This window comes from Bufo bufo, chromosome 3, assembly GCF_905171765.1.
Source record: "Bufo bufo chromosome 3, aBufBuf1.1, whole genome shotgun sequence".
Classification (NCBI taxonomy): domain Eukaryota; kingdom Metazoa; phylum Chordata; class Amphibia; order Anura; family Bufonidae; genus Bufo; species Bufo bufo.
In genome coordinates, this window is record NC_053391.1 from 352892049 (window position 1) to 352907353 (window position 15305).

At 42.3% G+C, this 15305-nt stretch overlaps 1 protein-coding gene across 1 annotated transcript in view; it reads left to right on the forward strand.

The window, feature by feature from the left end:
• Positions 1 to 15305, forward strand: part of LOC120995345 (non-compact myelin associated protein) — an 88746-nt gene that overhangs the window by 60679 nt on the left and 12762 nt on the right. The window lies entirely within an intron of this gene.

Here is a 15305-nt window from a genome sequence, read left to right on the forward strand (position 1 = left end):
AAGTTCAGTTTCATCGAGAAGACAAAATGGCCACTGACCCCCAGTCATTGATATTTGGATATTTGTTTCCCTTCTATAGTGCTTCTACAAAGTTTTCTTAATCTTTTACAGCTTTTCCATGAAATCTTATTCTCGTTCTTATTATTAGATTACTGAATTTCAGCCTTGAGCATTATTAATAAGTACGTTTTAGGAGACTGTAAAATAGATAAAATAATTTTAGACGCTAGGCTTTTAATATGTCTTGCTTAATGCAATGCAGGGCATGACATATCCGTAACAGAATGTTCAACTTAAATATTTTAAGCATGTCCACATTAGTAAGCGTCACCTAAACAGTGGAGACATGTCAATTGCCCCCGCAGGGAGACTTGTTACATGTTCTTTCCTTGAAGTACTTACGGTAAATAACATATGTGAGTGAGTGAGTTCGTATTGTGCCTGAAACAATCAGCATTTCACGTTTATTGACATTTATAAGGTGTTACTGAATTTTAATTAGTATTTTACCTAGCTTAAGATTCTTGTTGAAATGATTGTTTTGTGCATTTTAATAACCCTTGTGCAATTACATATTACTGGTGGTAGGTATGGGGAAACTATCATTCTGAGAACCTAGGTGGTGATGTGGATCTCAGATAAGTCACGTCTGGGCCAGCGATATAAACTTTTAACAGGTTTTCTAAATGTCACATGAAATGATTTTACATTGTATAGAGTGATTTATTGGTATAGTAAGGCAGACTCTCTCTAGGGCTACCACATTTCTGTACAAATTTCTGCCGTCACACCTCTGCATTGCTCCTCTACACTACTACTGTCCTCTTCTGTTGCGGAGGTCCCTTTAGATCCACGCATGTTCTGGGCTATATCATAAGAGTATAAAATATGAACAGCATAAAACATATAAAACCTTATAAAAGCATGACATGAAATATATGTAGAGTTTCAACATCTTGCAGTAATAAGCATTTCTGGCCATCAGAAGCAGTAAGTCTCTCTATACTCGATATGATACTAGGCCCGATCATTACATTAAGCAAGATAATTGGACAATATTTAGGTAATGGATAACTGGATAATCTTTAGCCGCCTATTTATCCACAAGATTTAGGGGGAGATTTATTATGTCCCTTGCGCCAGAAAAGTGGTTTTAAAAAGTTCCAAAGTGTGTGTTTGCAATTTTTTTAATGCAACATTTTGAGAGAGAAAAAGTCGCAAGTGCCTGCTTATTACGTCGTCCTCGCCACTTTTCCAAAAGGAGACAGAAAAGGAGTGTAGTCAACAGCCAAGACAAATTTATCTTTATTAGCGCCAGTTTTCTGGTGCAAATGAAGGTGACCATAAGTTTAGGGAGGCTCTAAGCACTTGTAGATTTCTGTTTAGGTGCACGGACTGCTGGAGCATGCGCCAGATTTATGATGAGGCCTTGTCATAAATGTGGTGCATCCTGTGGCAGTGTAGACCGCCCAAGAATGTCTGTCTTGATAAATCACCACCTTAATGTGTTATGCAACAACTACAGCATAAATAAATATAGGGGGTTATTTACTAACAGAAATTTGCTCATCTTTTTGCATATTTCTGGTGCAGATTGCGGCAAAAAGGTTATTTGCTTCACAATCGATGACTTTTCCCCGCTCACGTCGTGGCGCGGGTGGGTAAGAGGACAGGCCGGCCGACCCATCTAATTTTTTCATTTTCTGCGCCTGTTTTAGGCATAGAATGGTCTAAATTTAAGCCAGTAAGGAAGCTGTCGTAGATTTAGACCGCCAGTGGATGCGACGAAGTTACGTAGAGGCCAACGCCTCTTCATAACTTCAGCAGATCCACTGTCAGCGCACAGGGTTATTAAGACCAGCGTCTAAAACGTTGTTCTTAATAAATGACCCCCATAGTACATACAAATACTGTATGCATATTACGGCACATGTGACACAACAAAGTGTACATACATAGTATAGTGGACGTCAAATGGTACTGTAGCTCTGCTCCCATTAAAGTGAATGGGAACGGAGGTGCAGTACACTTGTGCTGGAAACTACACAGTGTATGGAGCCTTCTGCTTTGTACACTGTATACTGTCCAGTGGCTGCCTGAAACAGCTGATCATGGGGGTGCTGGGTGTTAGACCCCACCAATCTGATTTCGATGACCTATCCTGAGGATAGGTAGTCAATATTTTTAGCTCCTGTAACCTCTTTTAAACTAAAATGATAGGGAATCCTAGATTTTAGGATATTCAATTTGCATTTATCAGCCTAGGATTAATGAGTGTTTTTTTATATTTTTTGCTGTGATTTTATCTGTCAGCAAAATCTGGCTCCATAATAATCATATTATATTAGTGCCTGCATATAAAAAGGCTGAATTCGTAAGTGGGCATATGCAAACACAACATTCATATCCCAGCACTGAAATATGCAACTCAGATACTCTGGGGAGGCTTGGTACTCAGTGTAATGCCTCATTCGCACGTCAGGGTTTTGGTCAGTGATTTCCATCAGTGATTGTGAGCCAAAACCAGGTGCGGCTCTAAACACAGAACAGGTGCAGATCTTTCCCTTATACCTTATGTCTGTGGAGGCTCCAATCCTGGTTTTGGCTCACAATCACTGACCAAAACACTGACCAAAACACTGACGTGTGAATGAGGCTTAATACAAACAATGGCTCACTTCATCCTACTGATAAATGGCCAGAGTGTAAGAGGCCTGAAGAATTTTCTGCAAACCATTTATTTTGATTTAATAAACATAGATACAGTAAATACAATGAAATAGGAAATCTCAATAGGTCCTTTAAATAATAAAACATTGTCTTAAGATAGCAGTACCTCAATATATATCGATTTTTATCGCCATCTTTAATAAAAAAAAAAAAAGTAAAATGGAATTCGACATTAAATTCATGGTAGAAATAGAATGATACTTTAATTTTAGACTGGCAACTTTACTCCTGATCTAATTCAGAGTGCTACTATGTATCAACTATATAGCTGCAACTGTAACTGCAACTAAGGATTTATTCCAACCACAAAGACATTCCAAAAATATTCTGTAGACCTCACCATTACGCCTATAGTATACCAGCTTCTTGGTCATCCCATTGCAAAACAATGGGTGTTAATATAGCGTTGGGCTGACTTTTGTAGGTATAACAGCCTCCTATCTCATGAGAAAGCTTTCCAGAAGATTTTGGTTTGTCTTTGTGGGACATTTGTGCCTATTCAGCCAAAAGAAAATTTGTGAGGTCAAGCATTGATGGTGGACAAGAAGGTCTTTGTCACAATCATCATTCCCATCACATCCCAAAGATGTTTACTGAGGTTGAGGAACTAGAGTTCCCCCGCATTAAACTCATCAAACCATGTATTTATTATTGGATCAGTGATTGTGCAGGGATTGAACTAAGAGTGCTAAAGCTGGCCATACACAGTTCGGTCTACATATAGCCATGCTCTTGCAGTAACATGAACTCTTGGATCTGCAGATTATGAATGCTTTTCAATAGAGAAATTGGATAAGCAACCACCAGATGCCAGTTATCTGCCTAGGGAACAAAATATCTGACTAATTAAAAATACAACCTTTGTCAAGTCAAGGGAACGATTGTTTTATGCTCACATCCATTCCAGTAGATTCAAATTTTTGGCAAATTCTGCCTATTTTCTGTATGGTGGTCTAAAAAAAGGATATACAGTGGATACCATTGATAAGGTCCCAAAGCAAAGTTAGCACTGGTTCCTCCCATCATACTGTTCACAGTAGATGGCAGGCTGAACAGTAGTCATTCCACCAGATGCAAAAATAGAGTCTTTTTACTTTAGCTTTAAGCAAGTGGTAAATACTAGTAGACAGTAGTGCTAGTTATGAGCCGAGGAAAGTCCATATCATCAGCAACCCAACTGACAACTTACTACCACAACTACCACAGTGTAATGGTGATTGATAGTAATATTCAGCCAGTGGAAGTGATCTGCAGATAATTAGCACTGATTATGTTAGTCAATGTTAAGCATCCAGTAACCTTGATCCATGGTGGCCAAGATGTCTGAAAACTCTAGGGGTAAAAAGGGTTATCCGAGATAATTAAAAATTTCCGACAAGGCCTAAAATTATACACTGCTCAAAAAAATAAAGGGAACACAAAAATAACACATCCTAGATCTGAATTAATTAAATATTGTTCTGAAATACTTTGTTCTTTACATAGTTGAATGTGCTGACAACAAAATCACACAAAAAAAAAAAATGGAAATCAAGTTTTTTAACCCATGGAGGTCTGGATTTGGAGTCACACTCAAAATTAAAGTGGAAAAACACACTATAGGCTGATCCAACTTTGATGTAATGTCCTTAAAACAAGTCAAAATGAGGCTCAGTAGTGTGTGTGGCCTCCACGTGCCTGTATGACCTCGCTAAAACGCCTGTGCATGCTCCTGATGAAGTGGCGGACGGTCTCCTGAGGGATCTCCTCCCAGACCTGGACTAAAGCATCTGCCAACTCCTGGACAGTCTGTGGTGCAACGTGACGTTGGTGGATAGAGCGAGACGTGATGTCCCAGATGTGCTCAATTGGATTCAGGTCTGGGGAACAGGCGGGCCAGTCCATAGCATCAATGCCTTCGTCTTGCAGGAACTGCTGACACACTCCAGCCACATGAGGTCTAGCATTGTCTTGCATTAGGAGGAACCCAGGGCCAACCGCACCAGCATATGGTCTCACAAGGGGTCTGAGGATCTCATCTCGGTACCTAATGGCAGTCAGGCTACCTCTGGCGAGCACATGGAGGGCTGTGCGGCCCTCCAAAGAAATGCCACCCCACACCATTACTGACCCAATGCCAAACCGGTCATGCTGGAGGATGTTGCAGGCAGCCGAACGTTCTCCACGGCATCTCCAGACTCTGTCACGTCTGTCACATGTGCTCAGTGTGAACCTGCTTTCATCTGTGAAGAGCACAGGGCGCCAGTGGTAAATTTGCCAATCTTGGTGTTCTCTGGCAAATGCCAAACGTCCTGCACGGTGTTGGGCTGTAAGCACAACCCCCACCTGTGGATGTCGGGCCCTCATATCACCCTCATGGAGTCTGTTTCTGACCGTTTGAGCAGACACATGCACATTTGTGGCCTGCTGGAGGCAATTTTGCAGGGCTCTGGCACTGCTCCTCCTCTTCCTCCTTGCACAAAGGCGGAGGTAGCGGTCCTGCTGCTGGGTTGTTGCCCTCCAACGGCCTCCTCCACGTCTCCTGATGTACTGGCCTGTCTCCTGGTAGCGCCTCCATGCTCTGGACACTACGCTGACAGACACAGCAAACCTTCTTGCCACAGCTCGCATTGATGTGCCATCCTGGATAAGCTGCACTACCTGAGCCACTTGTGTGGGTTGTAGACTCCGTCTCATGCTACCACTAGAGTGAAAGCACCGTCAGCATTCAAAAGTGACCAAAACATCAGCCAGGAAGCATAGGAACTGAGAAGTGATCTGTGTTCACCACCTGCAGAACCACTCCTTTATTGGGGGTGTCTTGCTAATTGCCTATAATTTCCACCTGTTGTCTATCCCATTTGCACAACAGCATGTGAAATTGATTGTCACTCAGTGTTGCTTCCTAAGTGGACAGTTTGATTTCACAGAAGTGTGATTGACTTGGAGTTACATTGTGTTGTTTAAGTGTTCCCTTTATTTTTTTGAGCAGTGTATAAAAGTCTAATAAAATAGATGTTTTGGACATTTCAGCTAACAATTGCTTGAGAACTAAATGCAAACTACTGTCTGCCAAGAATGTGATCTGTCAGATTGGATGTTTTAGGACATTGTCAGCTCACACTACTAGTGAATAACATGATTAACAAGCCCTTTTTTGTTTTTTTAAACCATATCTCTGATCTGCCAGTTTAGTCAATGATCAAATCGTTCCCATGATCTGATGGCCAACTGATTGGTCACATTGGCCGATCATAATAGTATTTGTTATCTCCTTATGACAGTGCAGCCAATACTCTGATGTTTAGAGAATTGGACATTTTAACTAATGCAGACCTTTCATTTGCTGGCATTTCACAGCTGACACTAGGGCTTAAACGGAAGAGTGATCAGCCAATGGGTGTATGATTAATTTGCCATGAAACTTGAGTTACTTACAAATTAGTTTCACCTATAGAGGTGTTAGTGTAGTGAAAGTGACTACACTTTTTTATTTTTTTTTACTTATATGCTCAACACCTGAACTAATAGGAAGTAAATGGTGTCTAGTGAACAGATACATATATCTAGTAGAAAATTTAAATGTAATACTAGAGCTATAGCTACAAAAAAAACCCCCACTAAATTATATTTATATATGAGTAAGTCCGATATGAAGTGTTTTATGGTCACTGCTTCTTTACTTGTGTGTGTTTTAATACAGAGCCTCATTGTAAGTTACTGAGTAAATATAATGAGCTATTCATAGAGACTAGCAATGCATTATGGACCATCTAGTAGAGCAGAAGTTTGTTTTTTCAAGGACTCTCTCCTTATGAAAACTATGGCTTATTAGTTTGCCCAGTAAAGGACTCCCTAGATGTGCAATATATTTCATAATCATGGAAGTGGTTTGGAGACCATATTTCATTACTAAGGATCCCTGTGGGTCTATAAAGACAGCAGTGTTCTACCAAATATAAATAAACTAGGAGTATATACCAAGCTGTTGGTCCTCTGTATACACGCACTGCCTGAAAATATTTTTATATCTGTTGCTTAATATTATTTATTTATTTGAAAGAGCCATTAAGGTAAGTCCATGGTGCTGTACTATCAAGAGGGGTTACACATACATAATATAAAAAATAAAATAAACATAAAACTAAACTAATAACAGACTGGTACAGAGGGGAAGAGGACCCTTCCCCCGAGAGCTTACAATCATCAAGAGAAGGAGAAAGAACACTGTAGGTGAGGGTATAGGCTGCTCCTGTGCTATGTGGTGGCAGCATGCTCATTGCAAGTGGTAGGCTTTCCTGAACAGATGGGTTTTCAGGTTACTTTTGAAGGTTTGGGGGAGAGTCTGATGTCCTGAGGGAGCAAATTAATGAGAAGGGGAGAGGCACGTGAGAAATCTTATAGACAATTGTGTAAAGAACAGATGAGATGGGAACAGAGAAGGATATCTTGTGACGATCAGAGATGTATCTGGAAGGCAGGTCAGAAAGGGGACAGATTGTGGACGGCCTTATATGTAGCTGTTAGTATTTTAAACTTAATTTGCTAGGCAGTGGGGAGCCAGTGAAGGGATTGGCAGAGGGGAGTGGCAGGGGAGAAATGAGGGGAGAGGTGGATTTACCGGGCAGCGGAGTTGAGAATAGATTGGAGGGGTGTGAGAGTGCTAGATGGGAGGCCACAGAGGAGAATGTTGCAGTAGTCCAGGCAGGAGATGATAAGGGCATTGAGTAATATTTTAAATGATTCAAGAGTGAGGAAGGAGCAAGTGTGAAAGATGTTCTTGAGTTTAAAGTGGCAGGTGGAGGTAAGGGTTTGGATGTATCATGGCTTGAAGGACACAGCGGACCTGTGAGACTGGAGAAACAGTGGTGCTGTAAACTGTAGTGGATAGGTCAAGTAGTGGGGGGGGGGGGCTGAGTGACATGATGAAAAGATGATAAATTCAGTTTTCTTTATGTTGAGTTTTAGGAAGCAGGAGGAGAAGAGTGAAGATATAGATGACAGACACGCTGGAATTCTAAATAAAAGGGAAGTAACATCTGGTCCAGAGTGGTAGATTTTAGTGTCATCAGCATAGAGGTGGTATTGGAAGCCATGGGACTCTTTGAGCTGTCCCAGGCCAAATGTATAAATGGAGAAAAATAGGGAACCCAGGACAGAGCCTTGAGCGACACCAACAAAGAGGAGGTGTGATAAGGAGGTGGTGTACGAATGGAAAATGCTGAAGGTTCTGTTGGTGAGGAAAAAGGAGATCCAGGAGAGGGCCAGGTCTATGATGCCAAGGAAAGAGAGGGTTTGTGACAAGAAGGAGTGGTCGACAGTGTCAAAGGCAGAGCACCAGTCAAGAAGGAGGAGGACAGATTAATGACATTTGGAAGCTAGTAGATTAATGGCAGCTTTGGTTAGGGCTGTTTCAGCGGAGTGATTAGGTCTGAAGCTGGATACAAATAGAGTACAAATACAATACAAAATAAAACTGACCCACACATCATTTGTAGGTACCATCACATTTATAATTTTATATACACAATATGCAGGTTAAAGACGACCTTTCATCGGTCCAAACATTGTGAACTAAGTATCATGACATATACAGCGGCGCCCAGGGATCTCACTGCACTTACTATTATCCCTGGGCGCCGCTCCGTTCTCCCATTATGTCCTCCGGTATGTTCGGGGACTTGGTTATAGTAGGTGGAGACTTAGGGGACTTGGTTATAGTAGGCGGTGTCTGCCCTTGTTCTGCTGGGCGTCTCCTTCTCCTAGGCTTTAGCGCTGGCCAATCGCAGCGCAGAGTTCACAGCCTGGGAGAAAAAACCTCCTAGGCTGTGAGCTCTGCGCTGCGATTGGCCAGCTCTACAGCCTAGGAGAAGGAGACGCCCAGGAGAACAAGGGCAGACTCCGCCTACTATAACCAAGTCCCCTAAGTCTCCACCTACTATAACCAAGTCCCCGAACATACCGGAGGACATAACAGGAGAACGGAGCAGCGCCCAGGGATAATAGTATGTGCAGTGAGATCCCTAGTCGCCACTGTATATGTCATGATACTTAGTTCACAATGTTTGGACCGATGAAAGGTCCTCTTTAAGGACATATCTATCCCAGGCAGCAAAATAAAAAGTAACTGTACAAAGTTAGTCCATAACATGCAGCGTGATTGAGCCTTAAAGCATGTATGGTGGTATCTTTGGAGCTGAAGGCATTCCATGTGCTTCTAGTGAAAGTACTTCCATAATATGGCATGTGATGTAGCATACCAAGATTTGTTTCTCATAGATTCATACAGAAAATTCTAGGTATGTCTCAATTTGAATTCAGAGGTATGCAGATGTACAGTATTTATTGTAGTTGAAACAAGTGATTCTAAAGAGAGAAAAGACATAACATTAGGTAAAGTTGTGTTCAAAATAATAGCAGTCAGACATGATAGAAATGATATTTCTACATGGCAAATAATTTAAACAGGTGGCAATTATTGCCCTTATTTAAGGAAGGAAGGCAGCAAATGTTGTACATGCTGGTTACAGTGCATTTCTCAAATTCTAAGGAAAATGGGTCGTTCCAGACATTGTTCAGAAGAACAGCGTACCTTGATTAAAAAGTTGATTGGAGAGGGGAAAACATATAAAGAAGTGCAAAAAATGAAAGGCTGCTCAGCTAAAATGATCACAAATGCTTTAATATGGCAACCAAAACCTGAAAGATGTGGAAGAAAGCGAAAAACTACCATTCGAATGGATAGCCAAAATGACAAGGACTCAGCCAACCATCAGCTCCAGGAAGATCAAAGAAGGTCTAAAGTTACCTGTGAGTACTGTTACAATTAGAAGACGCCTATGTGAAGCCAAGCTATCTGAAAGAAGCCCCCGCAAAGTCCCACTGTTGAAAAAAAGACATGTGCTGAAGAGGTTACAATTTGCCAAAGAGCACATTGACTGGCCTAAAGAGACATTTTGTGGACTGATGAAAGTAAGATTGTTCTTTTTGGGTCTAGTGGCCGGAGACAGTTTGTCAGTTGACCCCAAAACACTGAATTCAAGCCACAGTGCACTGTGAAGATATAGAAACATGGTGGAGCAAGCATCATGATATGGGGATGTTTCTCATACTAAGGTGTTGGGCCTATTTATCACATATCAGGGATCAGTTTGAATACATCAGAATACTTGAAGAGGTCATGCTGCCTTATGCTGAAGAGGAAATGCCCTTGAAATGGGTGTTCCAACAAGACAACGACCCCAAACACACCAGTAAACGTGCAACATCTTGGTTCCAGACCAACAAGATTGACGTTATGGAGTGGCCAGCCCAATCCCCGGATCTTAATCCAATAGAAAACTTGTGGGGTGACATAAAAAATGCAGTTTCTGAGGCAAAACCAAGAAAAATAGAGGAACTGTGGAATGTAGTCCAATCATCCTGGGCTGGAATACCTGACTCCATGCAACACAGATGTACAGCAGTTCTCATAAACAGTGGTTATACAACTAAATATTAAGTGATTCAAAGGAAAGCAAAATCTTCAAACATTTTTCAGTTTATATAGTGAATGTTTGAGTTTGTAAAGAAGAATGCAAACACTGCTATTTTTTTTGAACAGTCTAATATTCACTTTTCTTCATTTTTTTTTAGAGGAACAACACAAATTTGATATATTTTTCTTCATGTTCTGATTTGGAATAGAATGTGTAGTGTTCCCAATGCATTTGTGTGTATGGAGATAAAAGCTATTAGAAGGATTTTGAGCTTTATTCACTTTTTTGAACACACTGCTATTATTTTGAACACAACTGTAATATTTTACTTCTATTGTGTATATAGTCTTACCTTTGACTGAAAAAACACATGAAAAATGCATTAACGCTGTCTGTGTGTGCCACCACCAGCTTCCTTTTTTTCGGTTCTTTTGCACAGATATTGGCCAGCCCAAGCATAAAGCCTTTCACAATGCCACCATGACATGGACAACTAACATTCTTGAAAGATAGGTGATATCCTATCTGGTCCCATCTAGTGCTTCAAAGTCATTGGGACTCTTTGTAAATAATATGTCCTATATTTATACATTTCAATATTTTCATGAGATGATAGCAACATGGTGAGATAGGACAAAGCACCAGCCCCAGGTAGCGCCTCTTTAAAAGTTACATAAGCAGCATAGCTTGTTCAGCTACACTGCTGGTGTAGCTCCCATTTACAGCAATGAGAATTATGGAAACAATGGAGGGGCTACGACTACCCTGCAATCCAGTGGCGGTAGCACCTGTTCTTACAGTGTGTAAGCACGACCACCACTGCTGGATTACAGGGAGGTCATAACCCCTGGGTACGAACAGTCTATAATGCGATGGGAAAATGAATCAAGCAAGCAAAGGAGGCAATATGGATAATCACAATACATTAGTAAGCCCCTTTTATTCAGCCCTGAACCCGGACATAAGCTCCCCTTTAGGGGCGGACACAGATAGCAGAGGGCCCAAGCCAAAAGCCCAAGCCAAATTCTCAACCTAACCTATTCTGTCTTAACATTACTTATAGCAATACAAAACATATAAAACAGGGTAAGGCAACTTTCACACCCATGCCACTATGCTCCGGCCACCTGATCTGGCAGAGAATGCATGGAATTGGCCGGACACAAACTCAGGCATGCAGCGGTTTGTGTCCCGCTGATTCTCTGCATTTTTGCCAGATTATGGCCGATCTATACCAGACTCCATTATAGTTCATGCATTCAGCAGTGCTGTCATCTGCTGGAAGAGCCTGCAAGAATCACTAACTCAGATGTGAAGGTAGCCTAATACAGGTCCATATACCTCTTACATCCAGTGATGTATCCTTTGATGTAGATGTTCTCTGTCCTAATTTTCTCCTTTCAGACAAGACCGCCAGGATGATTTCTTTTAGCCATCTCTTCTCTCTGCAGAGTTTGACAGACAGACCTCTTAGTTTCCTAGTTTTCCATCATCCTCCCACCCCCAATACTGTGCCCGCTGTGCTCCCTATACTAGTTACATACAGATAGTTCTCCTTCAATAATTATAGGCACACTGTGCCCAGTAAACAGTGTCACTGACACTAATAGTGTAAACATAATGTTCCCCAAAAGTAATTGTGCTACGCTGATACCGTGCCAGGGTGCCCATGGTGCTCCTCCCTCGTCCATAGTGCCCGCCATATCTGCCAGTATATAAGATAGGGCCCCAGAGGATGCCCCCATAGTGCTGCTCTGCCCCCTTCTCCATAGTGCCCCCATGTGTGCTACTATATAAAATAGGGTCCCCATAGTGCCCCCCATGTGTGCCAGTTTTTAATATAGAGCCCTCATATTGCTCCTCCCCCTCCATAGTGCCCCCCATATGTACCAGTATATAACATAGGGCACTCAGTGATCTTCCCTCTCCATAGTGCCCCCCCATATGTGCCAATATATAAGATAGGGGACCCCTTAGTGCTCCTCCCCTTCATAGTGCCCCCCCATGTGTGCCAGTATGTAAGATAGGGTCCCCATAGTGCTCCTCCCCCTTCATACTGCCCCCCATGTGTGCCAGTATGTAAGATAGGGCCCCCATAGTACTCATCCCCCTCCACAGTGCGACAATATATAAGATAGGGCCCCCCATAGTGCTCCTCCCCCTCCATAGTGCCCCCATGTGTGCCAGAATATAACATAGGGCCCCAATAGTACTCCTCCTCCTCCATAGTGCCCCCCATGTGTGCCAGTATTTAAAATAGGGCCCCAATAGTACTCCTCCTCCTCCATAGTGCCCCCCATGTGTGCCAGTACATAAGATAGGGCCCCAGTAGATGCCCCCATGAGTGCCAGATAGGACTCCTAGCAAAGCGTAAATAAAAAACAAAAACACTTATACTTACCTCCTTGCCGCTTTCAGCGATGCGATGTTGGCCTCTTCCAGCCTGTGTCCCGCTCTGTACGGCTCAGGCGGTGCAATGATGTCATTGCGCCGCCTGCACCGGCCTCTGATAGGCTATAGGCACTAGGCCTTCAGCCTATGAGAGGACCAGGGAAGGGAGACGCCTCTCCCGTACCCCGCCGCAGAATCCATTTGTATCGCCGTCCTATAGCTGTCCTATTAGTACACACAAAACCTGTCCTAATCACACAGCAGGACAAGTTACTTCACAACACTGAGGTAAAGAGCTGCCTCATCCTCCTCTCTGCTCTGCTTGTCAGGGATTATGATCCTGAATACAGTTTAATATGATATTTAGCTGAATCTTTGTGGGAATGAAGTTCATGAGGAGGGCAGAAAGGATGGACAGGATAGACTGTGGTAATGTGGGACTGTGGTAATGGAGACTGCATACAAGTGCTGCTGCTCATTAGCCACATCTGCTCATGAAGTCAATTCCAACAGAGATTCAGCTAAAGATCTTATCATCTGTATTCAGGATCATAATCCCTGACACACAGAGAGGAGGACAAGGGAGCTCTTCAACTCATTGTTGTGAAGTAATTTGTCCTGCTGTATGATTAGGACAGGTTTTGTGTGCACTAATAGGACAGCAGCCATTTTGTTTCTCCTAATCATTGCTTCTCAGACAAAACAAGCCATTATAACTAATGTAAGGTATTTGGGAATATATTTATAATGAAGTAATATTTAAGTACTTTAATTTTCTTAATTCCCGGAGAACCCCTTTAAGTTTGTCTACATGATAAATGCCATAGCAAAATAGAACATGAATATTGAATAACATACAAGTGAAACTAGAATACAGGTAAAATTAGAATATCGTGCAAAGTTAATTTATTTAAGTAATGCAACTTAAAAGGTGAAACTAACATATGTGATAGACTGATTACATGCAAAGCGAGATATTTCAAGGCTTTATTTGTTATAATTTGGATGATTATGGCTTACAGCTTGCGAAACCCCAAAGTCACAATCTCAGGTACCCTTTGCTCAGGGGGTATGGATTAGTTAGCTGACTAGAGTGTGACACTTTGAGCCTAGAATATTGAACCTTTTCACAAAATTAAAATTTTAAGCTGCAATAATGCAATTCCTTTTAATTTGCATAACTGATATAAATGGACTTTTTCACAATATTCAAATTTTTCGAGTTTCACCTGTACTTAGTAGACCATATTCTCATAATTTTGATGCCTGGAAACCACAAGACTCATGTCTTAGCCACACCATTGGTTGAGTTATGTTGTACCATCTATGAATTTGCTTTCATGATATAGGAACCCAGCTACTCTTAATGCTCTGGGTTGGGTGCAAGATTCATGTAATCCAATAGGATATTGCTTGGTGCAGTTTACTGTTCAAGCAGAGAGGCGTTGTACGCGCGGTCTTGCTATTGACCACAGAGGCGTACAATGAAAAACAGAGGTGTTACGCGCGACAATACGCCCCAAAGAAGCTCCTGTACTTCTTCGGGCGTAAGGCGTTTTACAGCGCGTTCGTACGTGCTGTAAAACGCTCAGGTGAGAACCATGCCCATAGGGAAACATTGGTTTTTGCCTGTTGAGCGTTTTACAGCGCGTAGGAACGCGCTGTAAAACGCTCAGGTGTGAACCTAGCCTTAGTGAGGTCAGGCACTGATGTTGAGTTATTAGCTCTGTTAGGATGATGGTCCACTGATTTGTGTTGATCAGTGGGGTTTTTTCACATAAAAATTGGTAAACCATTTTATAGGCATCACTCTGAACTTGGTAGGTCTACTGCATTGAAGCAACTAAGGCTACTTTCACACTAGCGTTCGGGTGTCCGCTTGTGCGCTCCGTTTGAAGGGGCTCACGAGCGGCCCCGAACGCATCCGTCTGGCCCTAATGCATTCTCAGTGGAGGCGGATCCACTGAGAATGCATCCGCCTGCCAGCGCTCAGCCTCCGCTCCGCTCAGTGAGCGGACACCTGAACGCTGCTTGCAGCGTTCGGGTGTCCGCCTGGCCGTGCGGAGGCGAGCGGATCCGTCCAGACTTATAATGGAAGTCAATGGGGACGGATCCGCTTGAAGATGACACTATATGGCTCAATCTTCAAGCGGATCCGTTCCCCATTGACTTTCAATGTAAAGTCTGAACGGATCCGCTCGGGCTACTTTCAGACTTAGAAAATTTTCTAAGTAATAATGCAGACGGATCCTTTCTGAACGGATGCAAACGTCTGCATTATCGGAGCGGATCCGTCTGATGAAACATCAGACGGATCCGCTCCGAACGCTAGTGTGAAAGTAGCCTTAGTTTGAAGTATCTACTAAATAATGAATGACTGCATTTAAGTGAGACTGATAAATGTGAATGAGAAGAAGGGTTTCATGAAAGGGTTTCATGAAAGGGTTTGTCCAAGATTAGAAACATGTCTGCTTTATTCCAAAAACAGCCTCACACCTGTCCTTGTGTTGTGTTTGGTCAGGTCCATTGAAGTGAATGGGATTGAGGTGTAATACCATACACAACCAGTAGACAGGTGTGGGGCTGCTTTTGGAAAAAAGCAACTTTTACTAGTCCTGGAGAACCTCTTGAAGTGCAACATATTCTCATTTGCCAGTTAAATAATGATAATATAGCAGACAGTCCTGTGCAATATTACCTCTAGACTGTGTTGCCCCCTGGTGGAAA